The sequence below is a fragment of the Penaeus monodon genome, chromosome 6 (genome assembly GCF_015228065.2).
Source record: "Penaeus monodon isolate SGIC_2016 chromosome 6, NSTDA_Pmon_1, whole genome shotgun sequence".
Lineage (NCBI taxonomy): Eukaryota > Metazoa > Arthropoda > Malacostraca > Decapoda > Penaeidae > Penaeus > Penaeus monodon.
The window spans coordinates 2456594-2473559 of NC_051391.1; the positions used below are offsets into that span (position 1 = coordinate 2456594).

At 45.0% G+C, this 16966-nt stretch overlaps 1 long non-coding RNA gene across 1 annotated transcript in view; it reads left to right on the forward strand.

Moving 5' to 3' along the window:
• Positions 1–16966, forward strand: part of LOC119574150 — a 55693-nt gene that overhangs the window by 3503 nt on the left and 35224 nt on the right. Inside the window, exon 2 of the long non-coding RNA XR_005228832.1 lies at positions 566–568. This is a non-coding gene — a long non-coding RNA (uncharacterized LOC119574150). The remainder of the gene's footprint in view (positions 1–565; positions 569–16966) is intronic.

Below are 16966 nucleotides of genomic sequence, written 5' to 3' on the forward strand. Positions count from 1 at the left end.
AGAGAGAGAGAGAGGAGAGAGAGAGAGATGAGGAGAGAGAGAGAGAGAGAGAGAACGAGAAGAGAGAGAAGAAAAAAAAACAAAAACAAAAAAAAACGAAGAAGAAGAAGCAAACGACGATAAAAAAGGTCGGACAACACACTCGCAAAAGACCAAAGGACCTTAAGTTACATCTCGCGTGGACTTTCCTCTCTCTCTCACACTTAATGCGTCATCGCTCTTCCTACTCACTGACCTTTCTCCGTGTGAAATCGAGGGTTGCCTAAGAGGGAACAGAAAGAGGAAAATGGAAAGGATGGAGAATAAAGGAAGGTGAAAGGAAGGAAGAGGATAAAGAGGGTGAAAGGGAGGGAGGAGGATAAAGAGGGTGAAAGGGAGGGAGGAGGATAAAGAGGGTGAAAGGGAGGAGGAGGAGGAGGAGGATAGAGAGGGTGAAAGAGAGGAGGAGAATAATGTTCGTGAAAGGGAGGAGGAGAATAAACCGGGTAAAAGGGATGAGAAAGAGAGAAATAGGGTGATCGTAAAGATGGAGAAAGGAAGGGAGAGATGATGATGAGGGAGAGAGAAGGTTAGCGTAAAAAGGATTAGTTTATAGGAAGAGGACTTCGTAAAAGAAGAAAAGGGGGAAATGTAATAATAATGAAAAAGGGAAGCACAGATGAAAAGCGAGAGAGAGAGAGAGAGAGAGAATAAGAAAGAGAGAGACTGAGAGAGAGAGAGAAAGAGAGAGAGTGAGAGAGAGAGAGAGAGAGAGAGAGAGAGAGACAGAGAGAGAGAGAGGAGAAAGAGAAAGAGAGGTAGAGACAGAGAGAAAATAAAGAGAGAGAAAGAAAAAGAAAGAAAAAAATGAATGAAAGAAAGAAAGAGAGAGAATGAGAGAGAGAACGAAAAGAAAATAGCAAAATGAGTAACAAGCAACTACACAAACATATTCCGTGGACGAAAGTATAACCTGTATGTTGATGATTCATATGGTTTTGTGAGCTATGTGTGTGTGCGTATGTGCGTGCATATTACTGTGTGTGTGTGTGTGTGTGTGTGTGTGTGTGTGTGTGTGTGTGTGTGTGTGTGTGTGTGTGTGTGTGTGTGTGTGTGTGTTCATAATCCATTCCTTATATGTACATTTTTGTGGACGTTTGAATGTATAGTATATGTCTGTCATCATGGCATTGCGTGTGTGTGTGTGTGCGTCTGTGTGTGTGTGTGTGGGTGTGTGTGTGTGTGTGCGTGTGTGTGTGTGTGTGTGTTTGTGTTGTGTGCGCGCGCAGGAATGGATGAGGCGTGTGTAGGGGAGGGAGGTAGAGGAGGAGGAGGATGGGGGGGGGGTGGAAGGGGAGGTCTTGGAGGCCTGCGGTTAAAGTGAAAGCTCCACCCCCACCCCCCCTTCACTCCCTCTTCTCTCCCCACCCCCCTCACCCCTTCTCCCCCCTCCCTTCTTCTCTCACCTCTTTCCCCCCTCCCCTCCTCCCCCCTCATCCCTTTCTTCCCCCCCCTCCCCTTCCTCCCCCACCCCTATCCCCCTCCCCCTCCCTCCCCTCTCCCTTACTCCTCCCCCCTCCCAACCCTCTCCCTGACTCCGCCCCTTACTCCTCCCCCTCCCCTTCTCCCCCCCCCCCTCCCTGCCTCCCCCCTCAGCCTAGCGCGACCATACTCCTGGGGCCTCGTCGTGTCCGGGTTGGCGTCCCACCCTGCCGACGGCCCTTCTCTGCTCCTTCGCTTGCCCCTTGCCCCTGCCCCTTGGCTTGCTCCTTTCCCTTACCCCTTCGCTTGCCCCTTTCCCGTGCCCCTTGCCCTTCTCTGCTCCTTCGCTTGCCCCCTTCTCTGCTCCTTCGCTTGCCCCTTTCCCTTGCCCCTTGCTCCCTGTCCCTTGGCTTGCTCCTTTCCCTTGTTCCCTTCGCTTGCTCCTTTCCCTTGCCCCTTGCCCTTCTCTGCTCCTTCGCTTGCCCCTTTCCTTTGCCCTTGCCCCTTCGCTTGCTCCTTTCCCTAGTCCTTTTCCTTTGCCCTTCGCTTGCTTCTTTTCCTTGCCCTTCCCTGCCCCCTTTTGGGTCCCTTCCTTTGCGTCATTCTTCTGCCCTTCATTGCCTCTTCGCTTGCCCCTTTCCCTTGCTCTTCCCTGCCCCCTTTACTGCCCCCTTTCTTTACCCTTTTCTTTGCCTTTTGAAGTGTCTTCGCTCTTGCTCCCTGCCCTTTGCCCTGGTCCTGTTTTCTTGCCCCTCTTCTTTGCCCCCTCGTCGTTATCATCCCCCCCCCGCCCCTCCCCCTGTTCCCTTTTATTTCTGTCTTTAATTCCCTCTTTCATTCGTCATCTTTTATCCTTTGTCTCCGTCTCCTTCGCCCTCTCCTTTCTCCCTCTCTTCGTTGCCCTTCGACTGACCTGCCCCGTGCCCGTCTGTGCTTCCTTGTTTGTCCTTCTGTCTCCTTCCCCCCCCTTCTCCCCTTCCCCCTTCTTACTTTCTCCTGCTTGTTCCCCAGCTTCTTGAGCGATAGATGTATGAACGGAGGGAAAATAGATGGATAGATAGGGAAAAAGAAAGAATATGATGAGTTATTTGACTTCACTAACGCAACGCAAGAGGGGGACATACCAACCCTCCCCTTCCTCCCCTCCCCCTCCCCTCCCTTTCCTTCCCCCTTCCCCTTCCTTCCCTCTTCCTTCGCCCTACCCCCTTACATACCATCCCCCCCCCCCCCGCTTCCCGAGGTTATGCGCGCTGACTGCCGACACATCGTTCTTAAAAGGGAAAGTGTCTCTCACTCTCTCTCTCTCTCTCTCTTCCTTTCTTTATTCTCTCTCTTTTGTTTTCTTTTTTTTTTGTTTTCTTTTCTTTCTGATTCTCGCACTCTTCCTCCCTCTCTCATTTTTTTTCTGTTTCTGTGTGTGTGTGTGTGTCTTTCACTCTGTCTTTCTTTTTTTGTTTTTATCTTTCTGTCTCTTTCTTTCTCTCTGTCTCTCTATCTATCTAGCTATCTATCTGTCTATTAGTCTATCCAGAGGGATAGACATCTATCTGTCTCTATCAACCTCTAACTCTCTCTATCAACCTCTAACTCTCTCTCTCTCTCTCTCTCTCTCTCTCTCTCTCTCTCTCTCTCTCTCTCTCTCTCTCTCTCTCTCTCTCTCTCTCTCTCTCTCTCTCTCTCTCTCGCTCTCTCTCTTTCTCTCACTCACTCAATTATATATATATTATATATATATATTATATATATATATATATATATATATATATATATATATATATATATATATATTTTTTTTTTTTTTTTTTTTTTTTTTTTTTTTTTTTTTCCTCTCTCTCTCTCTCTCTTGCACCTTTCGCCACCTTTATCACACATTTTATCACGTCATTAAATCAATTAATTTCAATCTCTCCTTTTCCCATCGTCACTCTATTCCTCATTGCAAACAGACATGAATTTCATTACTTAATCACCTATGATTTTACTGTTATTTTATTCCGCGTTGTGAAAATCGGAAGGGAAGACAACCAATGCACTTTTACTCAGCGCTTATTCGGTCATTGCAATGCCTGTTGGGTTGTTATTGCAGTGTTGCAAGGTGGAGTTACTGCGTCATGGTGTGTCATGATAATATGTCCTATCTGCTCAACCCTTCATGTGTGTCTTGTCAGAGTGTAAGCGGGTACTCTGGTTTATTTGTTTATTTATTTATTTATTTATTCATTTATTTATTTAATTTTCCTTTGATTTTTTATATTTTTTTGAGGGGGGGGGTGGTTATGCATAGGCACAGGATGGATGGATTTATGAATGTATGTACGTATGCAAACACACACACACACACACACACACACACACACACACACACACACACAACACACACACACACACACACACACACACACACACACACACAACACACACACACACACACACACACACACACACACACACACATACACACACACATATATATATATATACTCACACATATGTATACATACATTAGTACATGCACACACAAATGCATACATACATACATATATGCATATATACATATATACATACATATCTTTGTATATAGCTTTATATATGTCTGTCTGTCTGTATGATTATTTACGTGATTAATGACAAGTACAAACATATTTGAAAGCTAAACACAAGCAAAAAAATAAAAATAAAAAAATAGATAAAAAAATAAATAAAAACGAAACTTCTCAAATGGTTAAAAAAACGATAAAAAACGATAAAAAAAAGTTGTAAATATGTCGAGATTCGAAACAAAGTGTTGAAGCTTTGAGACTTTCCCGCGCTCGTTTGTAATATGTCTAAATGTATAAACGTATGAGAAGTAAAAGCTTATATACGTGAAAGTGTAAATAAATGGATGAAGAGAGAATAACAGCAGATGTAATACAACATTCGTTCAGGGTCAGAATCATGGCCATTAAAAAATAAGAGAAAAGGGAACAGAAAAACAAAAACGAAAATGGTCGTATATAGATTCTTTTTTCTTCTTCTCTCACTCCCCATCCTTTTTCATTTTTTCCCCTTCTTCTTCCTGTTTTTGCGGCGATCAAAGGGTGGGCGGAGAAGGTAAGTGGAAGTGAAAGGCTTGAGGAAAAACTGCATTCTCATGAAATTTGACCGAAAGTCATCGGATTCCTGTCAGCGAGGTGACGTCACGCCGCTCGCTTATGAATGGAAACTCACGATCGACGTTTCTAGGATACGTTCAAGACTGCGCGAAGACCTTTTCATGCACTTTTTGCGACGGGGTGGGTGGTTCTAGGATACGCTAGAGATAAGGTAGATGATTTCAGGGTATCGTTTTAAACTGAGATGGGCAGAGATTTAAGATTTTGGAGTGACCCAAATGGAGGAAGGAAGGAAACGTTTAAAACAGCTTAGGGGATTCTAACATCGGGGGAGAGATCTTAATACACATTTGAGACGGTATTGAAGCCTACGATTCGTTTAAGAACAAAAGAATGATAATATGATATCATGAGACAGGATATAGTAATGTTTCAGACAAGAAAGGAAGATTCTAGAAAAAAAAAGGTTTAGGCAAGAATAAGAAATGTTAAAATAATTTTGCGACATGATGGAGGAATTTAGGTTACGCTTGAGACAGGAAGAAGGATTCGAAGACATGGCTGGGAGTGGATGATTTTTCCTGAATACGCTCGCAACAAGAAGGAAAATCCTAGTACATGTTTGGAACAAGATTGAGGAATTCTAGGATACGGTTGAGACAAAGAGGAAGTATTGAGAATTAGGATGTTGAATATACAATGCGTCGTTTATAATACCTTTCAGACAAAGAAAATTAGGATATGTTTAAGACCAGCGTTTTGAGGATACGTTTAAGACTAACGTTCTAAGGATATGTTTAAGACTAGCGATTTGAGGATAAGTTTAAGACTAACGTTCTCAGGATAGATTTAAGACCAACGTTTTCCGAATACGTTTAAGACTAACGTTTTCCGAATACGTTTAAGACTAACGTTTTTTGGATAGGTTCAGAATTAACGTTTTCAGGATGCTTCTAAGACCAACGTTTTCAGCAGCGTTAGAGATAAGAAAGAGGAGAGGAATAAGAAAGAGGAGATGAAGAGGAAGAGAGAGAAGGGAAAGAAGAAAAAGGAGAGAGAGAAAGAGGACGAGAAATATCGAGTATGATGATGAGGTTTTGAGAAATGCATTTTTGTGATGAAATGGCACTTTAGTCATGATGCAAGAGATAATTTTTATTATATAATTAGGATGATGGTGATAGTGATGGTGATCATGGTGTGAATATCAGTAATGATAGTATTTATGATAATGATGAGGTTGATGATGATAATGGCGATGATGATAATGATGACGAGAATGGATCATTATTATTATCAATATCATTATTATAATTATTATCATTATTATTATAATGATTATAGAAATAAGGAGAAACTAGAAAAGAAAAAAACAAGGAGGTTGAACAAACAAACGAAAGAAGAAGAAGAAGAAAAAAAAAAGTGAAGATGAAAGTGAAGAGGGATTAGAAATAAGAAAAAATACATAAGCCAGAAAATTAAAGAAGAGAGGAGACAAGAAAAAGGAAAAAGAAAGACGTTAAGACGTACTTATCGAAAGTAAAAGCAAAATCGACCTAAAAGATAAAAGCAAAAATGTATGTTCCACTTTAAACAAAATACTAAGTTTATTTTGATGTTCTCTGGCGTCAATTCACAAAGGAAAATGTTGCAGATTCATGCAAGCAATGCACGGCGCTAACACGATGATTCTGGTGTTTTTTTTTTTTTTTTTTTTTTTTTTTTTCAACTGAAGCATCTGGTGTAGACTTTCCTTTTGTGTTGTGTTTGCCAGTATGTTGGCTTCTATATGTGTGTATGTGTATTTATGTGTATATGTATGTATGTATGTATATCACACACACACACAAACACACACACACGCACGCACGCACGCACGCACGCACACACACACACACGCACACGCACGCACGCACACACACACAAACACACACACACACACCCACACTCACATTCCATCACAGTAATCAACATCATCGTCATTAAGAAAGTGTAATTGGTCATTACTACGAACTAGACATATCATCCAAACGCAATTTACGTAATAACCATTTAGATTTTTTTTATAATCGAGTAGTAAACAAATATTTAAGATAGTCTCCCCTTCCGAAAAAAAACATTACCCTCAACTGGCTCGCTTTCCCTTGTGAATGCTCTGTGATTTTAATCAATTATTTTCTATCTACTTATATTAACTGATTGTGACTAATGTTATTCTCGAGGCTATTAATTGTGATGATTAAATGTCTGATTACAATCTTTTCATCGCTGTTGGTTATTATCATTATGTATTATCGTATTTCCTATGAATCGTAACCCGGCGCCGATCGAACCTCAAGAAAGCGTTTAACCCGTTGTATCGTGAACCGCTGTGGGAGATCCAGTTAATGTTATTTATTATTATTATTGATATAGGTTTTATTATTATTATTATATTGTTGTTGGTGTTGTTGTTATTATTATTATTATTATTGATATTGGTTTTATTATTATTATTATTATTATTATTATTATTATTATTATTATTATTATTATTATTATCACCATCATTATCATTTGTATTACTGATATTGGTTTTATAATTGTTATTATATTAGAGAAAGAAGAGAGAGAGAGAGAGAGAGAGAGAGAGAGAGAGAGAGAGAGAGAGAGAGAGAGAGAGATATTGGGAGGGAGATGAATGGGAGAGAGATGGGAGAGAGAGAAAGAGAGAGAGAGAGAAAGAGAGCTAGATAGATAGATAGATAGAGAGAGAAGAGAGAGGAGAGAAAGTACGAAAGATATATATATATATATATATATATATAGTATATATATATACTATATATATATATTATATATATATTATATTATATATATATATATATATATATTGCATGATAATAAAGAGATTATCTGATTATAAGTATTTTGTAAGTGTTAATGTTAATCCAAAAATAATCAGCTAACATCACAATGCTTGTTTTGAAAGTAAATGTATTTTTCTTAATTTTTGAGTGATATTTTTTCGGAGAGATTGGGGAGTCTTCTTACTGACCTATTTTTATTTTTATTATTATTTTTTTAATATCTTACTTATATATTTTGTTGCATATCGTCTTTCTAACGATATGGCGAGAACCTGAGTGCGAATAACACACGAACGTACACAAACACACGCACGCACGAACGCACGCACGTACGCACGCGTGCACGCACGCACGCACGCACGCACGCACGCACGCACGCACGCACGCACACACACACACACACACACACACACACACACACACACACACACACACACACACACACACACACACCCGCGCGCCACTACACACACACACCACTCCAACACACACACACACACCCACACACACGCACACACACACGCACACGCACACACACACACACCACACACACCACACACAGCACACACAACACACTCACACACACACGACACACACACCAACATATCACACAACACACCGCACCACACATCCCACACACACACACCACACCCACTGACAGCACACCACATCACACCACACCCGTCACACCGCCACTACTCTCCACTCACACTATCACACGCAATCACTCACACTCGACTCTCAGTTCACACCATCTCACACTACACCATCTATCAGCACACATACACCTACATACAAATGTCACACACCACACCCACACACACCACCTCACACACAACACACATCCTACACACATACCACCACACACACGCACACACACACATACACACCACACCCACTACAAACACAACACAAACACAACACCCCACACACCCCCCCCCCCCCCCCCCCCCCCCCCCCCCCCCCCCCCCCCCCCCCCCCCCCCCCCCCCCCCCCCCCCCCCCCCCCCCTCCCCCCCCTTCCCCTCCCCCCCCCCCCACCCCCCCTTTTTTTCCCCAAACCCCCCCCCCCCCCCCCCCCCCTCCCCCCCCCTAATCCCACCCCCCCCCCCCCCTCCTTTTTTTCCCCAAAAAAAAAACAACCCCCCCCAAAAAACCCATCCTTTTCCTTATCACCTCCCCCCCTTCCCCCTCTTTTTTTTCAACACCTTTTTTCCTGTTTTTCCCCCTTCCCCCCGTTCTTTTTATCCCTTTATCTTTTCCTCTTTTCTTTTTTTTTGTCCCTTTTCTTTCCGTCCTCTTTTTTTTGTCTTTCTTAATGTTTTGCTCTTTTTCTGTTTTCCTTTTTTTTTCTCTCTCGCTCGCTTCTCTCTTTCCTCTTTCTCTCTCTCTCTCCTCCCTCTTCGTCCCCTCTCTCTCTCTCTCCCCTTTCTCTCCCCTTCTCTCTCTCTCTTCTCTCTCTCTCCTCTTTCTCTCTTTTTCCCCCTCTCCCCTCTCCCCTCTCTCTCTCCCCCTTTCCTCTCTCTCTCCTCTCTCCCCTTTTCTCTCTCCCCTTCTCTCCTCTCCTCTTCTCTCTCTCTCTCCCCCTTTCTCTCCCCTTCTCTCTCTTCTCCTCTTTCCTCCTTTCTCTCTCCCCTCGTCTCTCCCTGTCTCTTTCTTTTTCTCTCTCTCTCTTACTCTCTCTCTCTCTCTCTCTCTCCTCTCTCCTCTCTCTTTTTTCTCTCTCCCTTCTCTCATCCCCCTCCTCTCTCTCTTTTCCCCTCTCTCTCTCTTCTCTCCTTTCCCCCCTCCCCCCTTTTTCCCCTTCCCCTCTCTCTCTCCTCTCTTTTTTCCCCTTTCTCTACTCCTTCCCTCTCTCTCTCCCCTCTTCTCTCCCCTTCTCGCTTTTCCTCTCTTTCCTCCTCCCTCTCTTTTCCTCATCCTCTTTTTCTCTCCCCTTCTCTCTTTCTCTCCCTCTTCTCTCTCCCCTCCCTTTCCCCTCTCTCTCTCTCTCTCCCCCTCTCCCCTTTCTCTCTCTCCCCTCTCTCCCCCCCAAACCCCTTTTTCCTTTCTCCCTTTCTCCCCCTCTCCCCCTTTTCCTCTCTTTTCTTCTCCCTCTTCCCCCTCCCCCTCTTTCCTCTCTCTTTTCTCCCTCCCCCCTCTTCCTCCCTCCTCTTTCCTCTCTTTCCCCTCTCTTTCTCCCCTCCCCTCCCCTCTCCCCTCTCCCCCTCCCCCTTCTCTCCCCCCTCCCCCCTCTCTCTGGGCTCCCCTCTCTCTCCTTCCCCTCTCTCCTTTTTCTCTCTTTTTCTTCTCTCTCTCTCTCTTTTTCCTCCCCTCTCTCTCCCCTCTCTCTCCCCCCTCTCTCTCTCTCTCACCCCCCGTCTTTCTCTCTCTCCTCTCTCTCTCTCTCTCCTCTCTCCCTCTCTGCTCCCTCTTCTCTCTCTTCTTTTTCCCTCCTCCCTCCTCTCTCTCTTCTCTCTCTCTCTCTCTCTTTTTTCTCACTCCCCTCGCTCCCTCTCTCCCCTTTCTCTCTCTCTCTCTCTTCTCTCTCTTTTCTCTCCCTCCCCTTTTCCCCTCTCTCCTCTCTCCCCCCTCTCTCCCCTCTCTCTCCCCTTTCTCTTTCTCTTTTTCTCTCTTCCCCTCCTCTCTCTTTTCTCTTTTTCTCTCTCCCCCTCTCTCTCTCCTTTTCTCTCTCTCCCCCCTCTCTTCTCTCTCTCTCTCCCCTCTCTCTTCTCCCTCCCCTTTTCCTCTCTCTCTCCCTCTCTCCCCCCTCTCTCTTTCTCTCTTTCTCTCTCTCTCTCTCTCTCTTCTCCTCCCCTCTTTTCTTCTCTCTCTCTTTCTCCTTTTTCTCTTTCTCCTCTCTCTCCTCTCTCTCTCTCTTCTCTCTCTTTCTCCTCTCTCTCTTCTCTCTCCCCTTTTTTCTCTCTCGTCTCTCTCCCCTTCTCCCCCTCCCCCTACCCTCTCTCTCTCTCTCCCCTTCTCTCCTCTTCCGTCTCTTTTTTCCTCTCTCTCTCTCTCTGTCTCCCCCTCTCTCTTTCTTTTCCCCTTCCTCTCTCTCTCTCTCTCTTTTTTCTCTTTTCTCTCCTCTTTCTCCCTTTCCCCCCTCTCTTTTCTCCTCCTCTCTTCTCTCTCTCCCCTCTCTTCTCCTCTCTCCCCTCTCTTTTTTTTCTCCCCTCCTCTCTCTCTCTTCGTTTCTTCTTTTCTTCTGGGGTCCTTTTTCCCTCCCCTCTCTCTTTTTCTCCCTTCTTTTCTCTCTCTCTTCCTCTCTCTCCCCCTCTCTCCCCTCATCTCCCCCTCTCTCTCTCTCTCTTTCCCCTCCCCTTTTTCTCTTCTTTTTTCTCTCCCCCTTTTTCCCTCTCCCCCACCCTTTTCCTCTCTCTCTTTTTTTTCTCTCTCATCTCTCTTTTCTCTCCTCTCTCTCTTCTCTCTCTCTCTCTCCCCCCTTCCCTCTCTCTCTCTCCCCTCTCTCTCTCTGTTCTCCTCTCTCTCTCCCCTTTCCTCTCTTTCCTCTCCCCCTTTTCCCTCTTTTGTCTCTCCCCCCTCTCTTCTTTTTCCCTTTTTTCCCCTTTCTCTCTCTTTTTTTCCCCCCCTCTCTCTCTTCTCTCTCGTTTTTTTCTCCTCTCCTCTCTCTCTCTTCCTCTTTTTTCTCCTCTCCCCTCTCCCCTCTCCCCCCCTCTCTCTTCTCTCTCTCTCCTCTTTTTTTCCTCTCTCCTCTCCCTCTCTCTGTTCTTTCTTTCTCCCCTCTTTTCTTTTCTTCTTTCTCTCTTCCTCGTACTTTCTCCCCCTCCCCTCTCTCCCCTCTCTCTCTCCCCTCTCGGGGGGCTCTTTCTCTCTTTTTCTCGTCTCTTTCCTCCCCCTTAAATTCTTTCTTTTCTCTCCCCTCTCTCTCTCTCTCTCCTCTCTTCTTTCATCTCTCTCCTCTCTCCTCTCTCTTTTCTCTCTCTCTCTCTTTTCTCTCTCTCCCTCTCTTCTCTCTCTCTTTTCTTCTCCCCTTTCTCCTCCTCCTTCTCTCTCCCACTCCCCATCCCCCCAGTCACTCCTCCCCAAACCCACCGACCCCCCCCCACCCCACACCGACCCATCCCCCCCCCCCCCCCCCCGCCCCTCTCCCGCACCCACCCATCTCCCTGGGCGTTTTTTTTCACCGCGGAAAATCGGGGACCGGGGTAAGTGTGACGTGGGCCCAAAACGATACGGTTTTTTCCCCGCGTCGCAAGCAAACACGAGACGGAAGTGGCCCTAAAAGGCGAAAACCCCAGCGCAGCGTAGATAAAAGAAAAGGTTTGGGCAGCTTGGGGGCAAAAGGATAGGGGAGGGATGGGGAGGGAGGGAGGGGAGGGAGGGGGAAGGTGAATGGAGAAGGGAGGGAAAAAAGGAAGAGGGAGAGGGAAGAGAGAGAGTGATGAGTGAGTGATGAGTGGTGAGTGATAGTGATGAGTTGGGGGAGTGGTGAGTGAGTGAGTGGGGAAAAGAGAGAGAGAGAGAGAGAGGGGAAAAGAGAGAAAAGATTGGGAAAAAATTGGGGAAAAGGTTTTTAAATTGGGCTGGGGGGGGGGGGGGGAGATTTATTTTTTTCTTTTTCTTCCCCTTTTTCCCCTTCTTTTTCTTCTCTCTTTTCTTCTCTTCCTCTCTCTTCCCCCCTCCCTCCTCCTCCCCTTTCCTCTTTTACCCCTTTTTCTTTTAATTTTTTTTACCCTTCCTTTTATTTTTTCTTTTCTCGTTTTTTTTTTCTTCCCCCTTTACATATTCTTTTTTTCTTCCCCTTTTTTTTTTCTTTCTTCCCCTTTTTTCCTCCTTTAAAAACATTTTAACCCCTTTCCTTTTTCTTTTTCCCCTTTTTTGGGCCATTTTCCCCCCTTTTCCCCCAAAAAAAGCAAAACAAAAAATACAATTTTCTTTAATTTTCCGAATAAAATAATAATTTTTGGCCGAATTCCCCCCCCGAAATTGCAAAAAAACCAAGGGGGAAAGGGGGGGAGGTTGGGGAAAAAGATAAATTTCGGCCGGAAGGGACGCATTAATGGAAAACCGGAGGGGAGGGAGGAAAGGAGGAAGGGGGGGGGGGAGGAGGAGAGAGGAGGGGGAAGGTAAATAGGAAAGGAGGGAACAGGCAGGGGAAAGGGAGGGGGGAAAAAGGGGGTGGAGGGGGGGTAGGTTATGGGAGGTTATTTGGGAGGTAAGGGGGCAGGCAGGCAAGATAATTTTAAAGAGGAGGAAGGGAGGAAAAAAAAAGAGAGAAGAGAGAGAAAAAGAAAAGCAGAGAAAAAAAGAGATTGGGGAAGAAAAAAAAAAGAAGATAGAGGGTAGACAGATAGGAAAAGAGAAAGGGGATTTCAGAGAGAGAAAAAGACAGACAAGGGAAATCCCCCCCAAAGCATTTTACTTTCCCTTTTTAATAAAGAGAAAGGGGAATCGGTCCCCGGCCCCGTGGTCTTGGGGAAACTAACCCCAGTCCCCCCCTGAACTTTCATTTAGAAGCAAATGCTCTTCCTCTTCTTCAAAAGTGAAGGATTCGCACAGGAAAATTTTTTTTTTTTATTGGGGAAACTCGCTCCCGACGGTTCCCCGTCGTCAATAAAATGCATGCACGAAAGGGACACGCGTTTTTTCTGTATGTTTCCAAATTGGGGTGGGGTGTATCCTACATATTTTATGTACTTATACCATATATATTCACACACCCACCACGCACACACACACCCCAAAACACACACACACACCCACAACACACACACACCAAACACACACCAACCCCACACACACACACACACCACACACATACACACACACAACCCCACACCCACCCCAAAACAACACAAAAACACACACACCAACCAAAACCCCAACACACCATATAAAAATATATATATTTAAAAATATATATATATATTATTATATATATATATATATATATAGATATATATATTTTTATATATGTATTTTTTTTATATATATATTATATAAAATATTGAAAATTTTATGTGTTTTATAATTAATATATATAATATATAATATTATAATATATATATATAATTTTGGGGTGTGTGTGTGTTTGTGTGTGTGTGTGTTTGTGTGTGTGTGGTGTGTGTATGTGTATATTTTGAATATATATCATAATTTATATTATAATTTTATTTATATATATATTAATATTTTTATATATGTATTATATATATTAAAATTATATATATTTTAAAATATATATATATAATTTTATATTAAAATATTATATATTTGGGCCGCGGTGGCCGAATGGTTAGAGCGTCGGACTCAAGACTGTCACGACGGCAATCTGAGTTCGAGGGTTCGAGTCACCGACCGCCGCGTTGTTTTCCCTTGGGCAAGGAACTTCACCTCGATTGCCTGCCTAGCCACTGGGTGGCCAAGCCAGCTCAAGTCAGTGCCGGGTAAATAGAGATGGTGACTCGATGAAAACACCGGGCGGAAGGCAATGGCAAACCACCGCTCTAAATTGCTAAGAAAAAATCATGGAAGCCCATGATCGTCAAGGCCGCGGTGGCCGAATGATTAGAGCGTTGGACTCAAGACTGTCACGACGACAATCTGAATTCGAGGGTTCGAGTCACCGACCGCCGTGTTGTTCCCTTGGGCAAGGAACTTCAACTTGATTGCCTACCTAGCCACTGGGTGGCCAAGCCAGCCCAAGTCAAGTGCTGGTCCCAAGCCCCGGATAAATAGAGAGAATGTTACCTAAAAGGTACCACCGGCACTCTCCGTGGAAAGGAACTGGGGACCCTACCACGTACTCACTCCAAGAGCATCACAACATGAAAACTACAATTAAGTATCATGCTGTGACCACGGCGGCTCAGACATGAACCAACCGTTAAAAGAAAAAGAAATATATATATATATGTATATATGTATATATTATATATATATATATATAATATATTATATATATAATATATTATATATGTATATATTATGTTATATATGAATATATATATATATATATATATATATATATATATATATATATATATATATATATGTATATATATATAATGAATATGGGGCCGCGGTGGCCGAATGGTTAGAGCGTCGGACTCAAGACTGTCACGACGGCAATCTGAGTTCGAGGGTTCGAGTCACCGACCGTCGCGTTGTTTCCCTTAGGCAAGGAACTTCACCTCGATTGCCTGCCTAGCCACTGGGGGACCAAGTCAGTGCCGGGTAAATAGAGATGGTGACTCGGGAAAAAAAAAAAAAAAAAACACCGGGCGGAAGGCAATGGCAAACCACCGCTCTAAATTGCCAAGAAAAATCGTGGAAGCACATGATCGTCAAGGCCGCGGTGGTCGAATGGTTAGAGCGTCGGACTCAAGACTGTCACGACGGCAATCTGACTTCGAAGGTTCGAGTCACCGACCGCCGCGTTGTTTCCCTTGGGCAAGGAACTTCACCTCGATTGCCTGCCTAGCCACTGGGTGGCTAAGCCAGCTCAAGTCAGTGCTGGTTCCAAGCCCGGATAAAATAAGAGATAATGATTACCTAAAAAGGTAACACCGGCACTCTCCGTGGAAAGGAACTGGGGACCCTACCACGTACTCACTCCAAGAACATCACAACGTGAAAACTGCAATTGAGTATCATGCTGTGACCACGGCGGCTCAGACATGAACCTACCGTTAAATGATGATATATGAATCATCATTTAACGGTAGGTTCATGTCTGAGCCGCCGTGGTCACAGCATGATACTCAATTGCAGTTTTCACGTTGTGATGCTCTTGGAGTGAGTACGTGGTAGGGTCCCCAGTTCCTTTCCACGGAGAGTGCCGGTGTTACCTTTTTTGGGAACATTCTCTCTTATTTTATCCGGGCTTGGGACCAGCACTGACTTGAGCTGGCTTGGCCACCCAGTGGCTAGGCAGGCAATCGAGGTGAAGTTCCTTGCCCAAGGGAAACAACGCGGCGGTCGGTGACTCGAACCCTCGAACTCAGATTGCCATCGTGACAGTCTTGAGTCCGACGCTCTAACCATTCGACCACCGCAGCCTTGACGATCATGTGCTTCCATGATTTTTCTTGGCAATTTAGAGCGGTGGTTTGCCATTGCCTTCCGCCCGGTGTTTTTATCGAGTCACCATCTCTATTTACCCGGCACTGACTTGGGCTGACTTGGTCCCCCAGTGGCTAGGTAGGCAATCGAGGTGAAGTTCCTTGCCTAAGGGAAACAACGCGGCGGTCGGTGACTCGAACCCTCGAACTCAGATTGCCGTCGTGACAGTCTTGAGTCCGACGCTCTAACCATTCGGCCACCGCGGCCCCCGATATATGAATATATATATGTAATATATGTATATGTACACACACACACACACACACACACACACACACACACACACACACACACACATACACACACACACACACACACACACATACATACATATATATATACAGAGGTATTACATTGCTCAGCATACCAGGCAAGGTCCTCGCTCATCCGCTCTTGGCGCGACCACCTTTTACGAGCAACAGTCTACTTTACACCCAAGAAGTCAACTGTAGACCGTGTGTTAGCACTCCGTGTCCTTGTGGAACGCCGACTTGATTTTCAACAAAGTATGCTTGCAGCTTATGTTGATCTCAAGAAGGCTTTCGACTCAGTGCACCGGGAGAATCTCTGGAGCCTACTGGGTCTCCGTGGAATCCCCCCTGATTTGCTGTCTGGCCTGTATACAGATACTGAGAGTGCTGTCAAGTGTGTGTGTAGGGTGGGGGCATCTCTGCCTTTTTCCCGGGGTCTGCTGGGGTGAGGCAGGGATGTGTCCTGCGCCCAACCCTTTTCAATACTCGTATGGACTGGATACTTAGCCGTGGACCGTAGTTCCTGTGGGGCATCAGTTGGTAATTTCAAGGTCACAGACCTTGACTTTGCCGATGATGCAGTGATCCTAGCGGAGACACTGGAATAGCTCTCGAGGCGCCGCATGAGGAGGAGAAGCATTTGGGACTCTCTTTCAACTGGACCAAGACCAAGGTTCAGGAATTTGGAGACTTGCTGGGTGTCGATGTTCAGTCTGTGCGTGTCTGTGGTGAGAACATTGAGATCTTGGGTAGCTTCACTTATCTTGGTAGTGTAGTGCAGAGCGACGAAGGTTCTTACCGGGAAGTCACTCGACGACACGGTCTGGCCTACGGCGTTATGTACTCACTCAGTAGGAGTATTTGGCACTGTCGGTATTTGACTAGGAGGACTAAGATCAGGCTCTTCAGAGCGCTGGTGATCCCGGTCTTACTCTATGAGTGTGAGACCTGGACACCGAACAATGCTCTGAAGACCCGACTTGACTCCTTTGGTACTGAGTGTCTTCGCAGTATCATTGGGTATCCCTGGAGGGTCCATGTGTCCAATCAGAGGATACTCCGAGAGGCTGATTCAAGACCTGTTACCAACCTGATACGAGAGCGCCAACTTCAGCTCTATGGGCATGTGGCTCGTTTTCCTGGGGATAATCCGAGAGGTTGACCCAGGCAGGAGAAGACCAAGGGGAAGGCCACGGAACTCTTGGCTGAAGCAAGTCCATCAGACTGCCAAAATTCTGGGGGGGGGG